We start from the raw sequence: 7111 nt of genomic DNA on the forward strand, positions 1-7111 counted from the left end.
CAACTGTTATGCAAGGAAGAGGATAATACATACTCAAGGTACAAAGGTCAAAGGAGGACCAGCTCTTGTCTCAATGGAAGTGCATGGAAAATTGTGAAAGAGTACTGAATCTTGAATATTGGTAGACTGTCAATGGATAGTGAGAAGGGGTAGAGTTTCAGGAAACAGCTGGTGGCAGAAATTTTAAAAGGAAGTTAAGTTCTGTCATGTAAATATAGTTGTAACAAACTGAAAGCAGACTGATATCTAAAGTAAGTTCAGCACTTGAAAGCAGATCTGACATAACTCAACTTGAATGCTCAATGCAATTTATGTGCTTGCTTGATTGCAAGTTGCCAATAAAATCACTAATGCACAATAACCAGGTCAGTGCACACAGTACATTTAAAGGAGGAGGATACCAGAATCTCTAAAGTCCATCAGTCCAAGAGCCTCTGGACTACAGGCAGATAACTTTAATGAATGGACGTGGGGCCCAGGTCCGGTGTGGTATTTAGTGGAGGATCCAGAGCTGATGGTGGGAGGCACTGGTCACAGTACTGCAGGGAGAGTGGTAGTGACACTGAAGCTGGGAGTCAGAGTGACCAGGTGTCAATCTACTTCAACCCGACACTCGTCAAAGAGGTGTCTGTACTAGGTTTTATAGGAAGTGCCCTTCTGGCTGATATCAAGCCTGTCCATACCATATTTTCACATAAAGTTCTGGTTATCACTTGTTACAAAACATGTTTTTCTCAATTTGTTTATTTCTACTTGTGGTCAACATGTTTACAATATGTTGTGGGTTTTTCTTCTGTTTATTTACATTCTATTTGTGGTAAACTTGTCTACAAATGTTTTGTTTTTAGATTCAAGATCATTAATATTTCAATACACAGTAAGTTCACATAATTTTGTTGGTGGTGGTAAGTGGAGGGCTTGAATATCATCAGGGTTAGGAGCTTAAGGAGTTTGTAAATAATTCTGTTGTTCAGAGATGCCAAAGATGCTGGGGTGCATCTGACAAAATCCCCTAATCAGTTGGTTCTTGGTATTTTGTATTTATGACATTTATGAAAAATAATGAATGCATGGTCATCAATATCTCTGCAAAATGATCATGCTGCACTTTAATAGAAAGATCCAGGGTACAGGCTGCCTCACTGTGCTAATGAAGTTCCTAAAAAGACCTGCACCTGAGCATCCCTCGGAAACTGGGAGAATGGAAGTGTTTCCTTAGCTGTTTTTTTTTTTTTAAGTGATGATCTGTATTAATAGGGATACTTATTTGTAGGCATAATTACATTTTAGTTAAATTAATTCACTAGTTACCAAAGAGATTTAAAAATATTCATTGAAATATTTTGACTATTTGGAGATAAAAGACCTATCTTTTCAAGGTGAAATTATAGGATTTTGAATCTCATAATTTAGCACTAGAGAAATTAGGTAAGAGAAAGATCTATGAGATCAATTAATAAATCTATCTAATTATAATTGGCAAGTGATATATCATATATATATATATCATATATATATATAACCCATATATCATAATGGGTTAGAAAAATGTGCATATTTGTGATCTTGGGATTTACTCAAAGCCACATTTATATTACACTGAAAGTTCACTGGGTATGCTTGACATTATCAAGAGATAGGGAAGCTCAGATTTCAAGCTAAGTTATGCAAACAAGTAAGCAGGAGAAGAGGCATACACCTTTTTAGTCGTATATTACGATATATAACTAAAATATGGAATTTTTGTCTTTTCAATACTTTCAGAATCAGTTCAAATGTCTTCAGATCTGAAGTCATGCATATTGTCTTTGAATATCGTAACATTCTTCTTTGACCACAATTTAGTAAACTGTGGATCCAGCTGGAAAGATTGCATAAATCCAGGGATAACATTTACTTCTAAGAGTGCTTCTGAGGATAACAAATCTAGTTAAGTTCTGAGAAAATTCTCTTTATAAAAATAATGCTTCCAGGACACTATTGAAATGTTCCCTGACATTTGTTCCTACTTTATTCTTTATTACTCTGTCACTGTGGAAGCTTGAGACATTAAGGAAAAAGCTACTGGTGGATTTGAATAGACTTAGGTTCCAATCCTGGTCCCTGTGGTAGGTTAAATTATGTATCCCACTTTAGATATATTCTGAATATTAATCTACCTTCTTGTGGGTGTGAATCCATTGTTACTAGGATCTCTTGCAGCTATTAGTTTTAGTTAAGGTGTGGTCCAACTAAACGAGGGTGGGTTTTAATCAAATTACTGGAGCCCTTATATAGAGAAAGCCATGAGGAGAGCCAGAAGCAGCAAGGCAGCAGAAACCTAGACAAGAAAGAAGAGGACATCCCACTGTGACATGAGGCAGAGATTCATGCCAAGGAACCACAAGGACTGCCAGCAGCCAGCAGCCAGCACTAGAATGTTACAGACTTTAGGGAGAAATCCTTACCTTTGCTGACACCTTGATTTTGGACCTCTTCTACCTTCAAAATCATGAGCCACTAAATCCCCATTGCTTAAGCCAACTATTTGTGTGGTATTTGTCATAGCAACTTGGTAAACTAAGAGAATCCTTCTCCTCCTCTTCACTTTTTAATCTTGGGCATGGTTCTGAATTTCTTTGAATCTCTGTGTCCTTATTCGAAAAACTGAGGCTAACATACCTAACCTTCAGGATTATTTAGAGAATTAAATATATTATATTAGAGAAACGATCTAGCATACGATTCCTGATATTTAAGAACTCTGTAAATGTTGGTCTCTTGGACATTCTGATTCTGTTTTTCCACCTTAGGCCCAACTACTCCATTCATTACATGGTGGTCTCCTCACCCAGTGGAAACGCTATTCTAAAATTTCAATCCAAGTTGCTAGCACAAATAATTGCTCAAGAGCATATGACACAGCATGTGTTTTCCTTACCTTTGAGTATTATGACTAAATTCTCAAGTCTCCACATTCATTTTGGCTAGGGCTTTTCTGAAATCTGAATATTCTGGAGGGTCGTAATTGAGACTAGTTGTTAACCAAGGATTATCTGGTGTTTAGCCTTTAGACAAGAATCTAAATGTTTGAACTTCCTAGTGAACATACAGTGTGTACTGTGCTCTATTAACTTTGTAATTATACACTAATTATAAGCCAGGTACTGTGTTAACACTATTTTCATTTTCTCATTTCATCTGCACAACAACTCTGTGAAGTAGGTATTATTATTATGCCCGTCTTGCAAACAAGTTTGTTGACATTCAGTGAGCTTCGGTAATTTATCTAAGTTTAAACAGATAGATAGTGGCAATGTAAATTCACAAACCTATTATTGTCTGACCCAACATTCCTACTAAGTTTAGTATAGGAATACCTGAATACAGAACACGCAAAAAAGAAAAAAGAAAAGAAAAGACAATGGGTAGATGTTGCTTAAATTTGTATTAGCCTGAATTACACATAGCCAGGGTGCTTTATCCAGCATTTTTCTTTTCCAAAATACATTTGATGTGACACAATGTATGTTGCTTTGTGTTCTTTTTTTCTTAATCTTAAAATACTCTGTTATTTTTTCTTTCTAAGTTTACTTACATAAGGAACACCTCTTAATGCTACAAATATAGATAAGCAAAGAGAATAAAACAAAATCCCATAAACTCACCCCACAAAGGAAACAACTGATAATATTCTTATGTATATACCTGTAGACATTTGCACTTAGACACAGGCACACTCATAAAAATTGTGCTATTCATAAAAACAGGGGCACACCATAATACTGTTTTCCCACATTTTATTTCTCTTAACAATATATCATGTGCATCTTTCCTTGAAATTTGCTTTCACAAAGTTGAGCTTTCTTTTTTTGACTGCGTAGTATGTGCATGGATGTTCCAGAATGTATCTCAACCATTTCCTGAGCATTTAGACTTAATGCTAAAATGAACATGATTAAAACGAAATCTTTGTGCACAATCTAAATTATTTCATTAGCATAAATTCCTGCAAATAGAATAGCTAGGTTGTATGTTTTTAAGGCTTCTGATAGGTATGGCCCTCTAGATAGGCAGTATTCTATACATAAGAGAATATTTGATAGTTTTGTTAAAAAATGGCTCATTGCCTTAAATCAAGGTATTTAACTTGTTAATTTAGTCCACAATTCTTTAAGCAGGAAAAAATGTTGGTGTGAAAATTTCACTTGCACTGTAGGGCTATTGCAGTTTCATTACCTCTATAGTCATTGATTTCTGCACAAGAATTTCCAAATACCTGGAGAAGATAGTTCATTTTAAACATTCACTATATCATGACTTAAAGGTTTGAGATTTGGTAAAGCAGGAGAAATCTCCATATTTTAATGAAGAAATTAACATATGGCTTTTATCTGCGTGAAATACAAGAGCTCCTTCCAATTCTTTTTATGAGGAAGTTGATGTCTTGGATGTGATATTTAGTTTTCTTGAGGGAACAACATTTCTAAATAAGTGAGAATAGCTTTTCAGCAAAGAACTGCTTCCAAGTTGGTTAAAACTGGTTCAATATTCTGTTTTAATCCTTTGTTAATGCAAGTGTAGAAAAAAATACATTTCCATGGGTATTCTTTGAATACACACATGCCATAGATTGAACACTTTCATTAAGACGTGAAATTTAGATATTTTAAAAATATAATTTTCATTTACTTGATAGCAATATACAAGTTTTTAGAAGACAAAAAAAAAAAAAAACAAGACAGACCATACAATGCAATATAGCATATGTTTTATTGTTGGTTATCAATAAACTGCATGTACATATACATAAGCCTGTGAGAAAAAGAACCTAAAAATCCATGATCACATTTATTTTCGGTGTACATGAATAATGTATTTATAACATTCAGGAACCATGGAATTTTCACAAGCATTTACGTGGAAACAGCTTTTTAAGTTATTTAACTCATAGAGCCTAGAAATGAAATGACATTTACTTTTGGTTTGAAAGTCAATTGGAGACTTAGTGAGGTGAGTTCTGGTAACTAGCTCAAAGAACTAATCCTTTTTGAGGATATAATATATTCTTTGGAGATAACATCTAAATTTTTTATGTTTAATGTTGAAAAACATAATGAAAGAGAGACATGGGAAACAAGAATAATAATTAATTTTCATTATAATGATAATCAATTTTCTAGGTGGTACCTTAATAGAAACTCACAAAGGATTAGATGCAAACAAAACTATAAAAAGGGGCACCACATCATTAATATTGCTAGAGAATTGGCAGAGGTGTCATTATTAATTCAAACTTTGCATGTACTCTGACAGGGCTTTACATCTAAAAAATAGATGTTATAGTAAAGCATAGCTTGAGAAGGCAATAGACCCACATTTTAATTTTTGCTCCAAATAAAAGTACCAAACTCTATAAGCTTGGCAATTAATTAGTCAAGCTAGGCTGGGTTATGCTTTAACAACCAACACCAATATCCCAGTGCTTTTAACAAAACCAAGTTTATTTTTCCTTCCTGTTAGAATTTCAAAGTGGGTCCTCAAGATCTGTCTTCCATACTTTATTCATATATTCAGTAGTTCTTATAAACTTTAAGTTAGAGCAAAAGACTTGATTACATAAAGGTTCAATAGCTTCACAAGAATATTTTATGGTACTCTGTGTTACATGGTATTCTATGTTACATATTTCAACCTATCAGAAGGTACATCTGGTCATCCTACTTTAAGCGATGCTAAGTCTGATCAGTGGGTTCAATGGAGAGTGCCTCAACTTCCCATCTTTCCAAATGGGTCTAGAATCCACTGATGATTATTCTCTTAACCAGCTATATCATTAAAGTTTGCAAAATGGTGATTCTCTAATTCTATCTTTCTTTATTTATTGGCTGGAAATCTTTAGAAAAGTATAACTGCCTCCTGTCAACTATGACGCTTTAATTACCGAGATAATAATTTCAAACAGGATCTCAAACAGAATGTTCTTTAATTCTTTCCCTTTCATTGCCATAGAGTAAAATTTGATGCCCTAGCTACCTCCAGTGGTGGTGGTGGTAGTGGTGGTGATGATGATGATTTTGGCTTGTATTTGTACTTTTGAGGGGAGGGTCAGGGGAGAGAGGGGCAGAGAGAGGCAGAGATGGAGAGATTGGGAAAGAGAAGAGAAAGAATGAATAAAATGCACGGGAAAAGGTGGCTATTTTTGAATCTTTGTGGTTATTGTTGATCATTTCTTCATTCAGTATGAAGTTTATGGGATTCAACTTTGATTTCTTTCTAAATTTCAGAAGTTTCTGTAAGTATTTACAGAGAGATTTCTATTGACAGAAACTTCAATAAGAAAAGATGTGGAGTACTGTCAGACTCACTCTCCACTGCTTCCTCTTCAGAACATTTCTTCCTGACAGCTAGCTTATGGTACCCATATAAATACCTGTCTCATTATTTTGTATATGAATTCATATGATTTTTAAGTCCAGTATTTTGAATGTTACTATGAATAAAATCAGTGACTTTCTATAGAGATTCTTTAGCAGCTATATGAGTTAAAGATTCCATGTCTAGAATGTTTTTATACTATTTAGGTGAGATAAATTCTCTAGATGGAGATGGATGTTTTATTCAAAGTAGCATTAAAAAAAGAAATGGAAAAAATTGTTTGTCAAAACTCTAAATAATTAAAGATAATCTTGATTCAAGTTTGTACCCTGATAGCTCATATTATAGGTCTTCTCTATTCACTAATGAAAAACCACTTGAGTTGATTTGCTGATTTTGGACTGAAATGACAGTTGTCCCAATGAATTTAGAATTCTTGTATAACAAAGTATGTATATTATTTTTGCTTCCAACTGAAAAAAATATGTTAAAAATATTTTAGGATGCCAGTCTACTCATAGCCAACTTTCTCTGAATGTGGCCCTGAGCAGTCACCTATAGGAGTGAGCCATCAAAATCATTTTCATCTCGTAAAATCCTTCCCCTCTCTGGTCATAATTAATTGAAGGAGGGTACACACTGACTGAAGACTGGACAGCTTCATTTCTCTTTTGCAAATTTAGAATTGTAGGTCAGAGAGTTTTGTTAACCTCTTCTAAGTAGTTGAACTGGAAAACGATGAAAGAATAAAACA

The sequence above is a fragment of the Choloepus didactylus genome, chromosome 6 (assembly GCF_015220235.1).
Source record: "Choloepus didactylus isolate mChoDid1 chromosome 6, mChoDid1.pri, whole genome shotgun sequence".
NCBI lineage: Eukaryota > Metazoa > Chordata > Mammalia > Pilosa > Megalonychidae > Choloepus > Choloepus didactylus.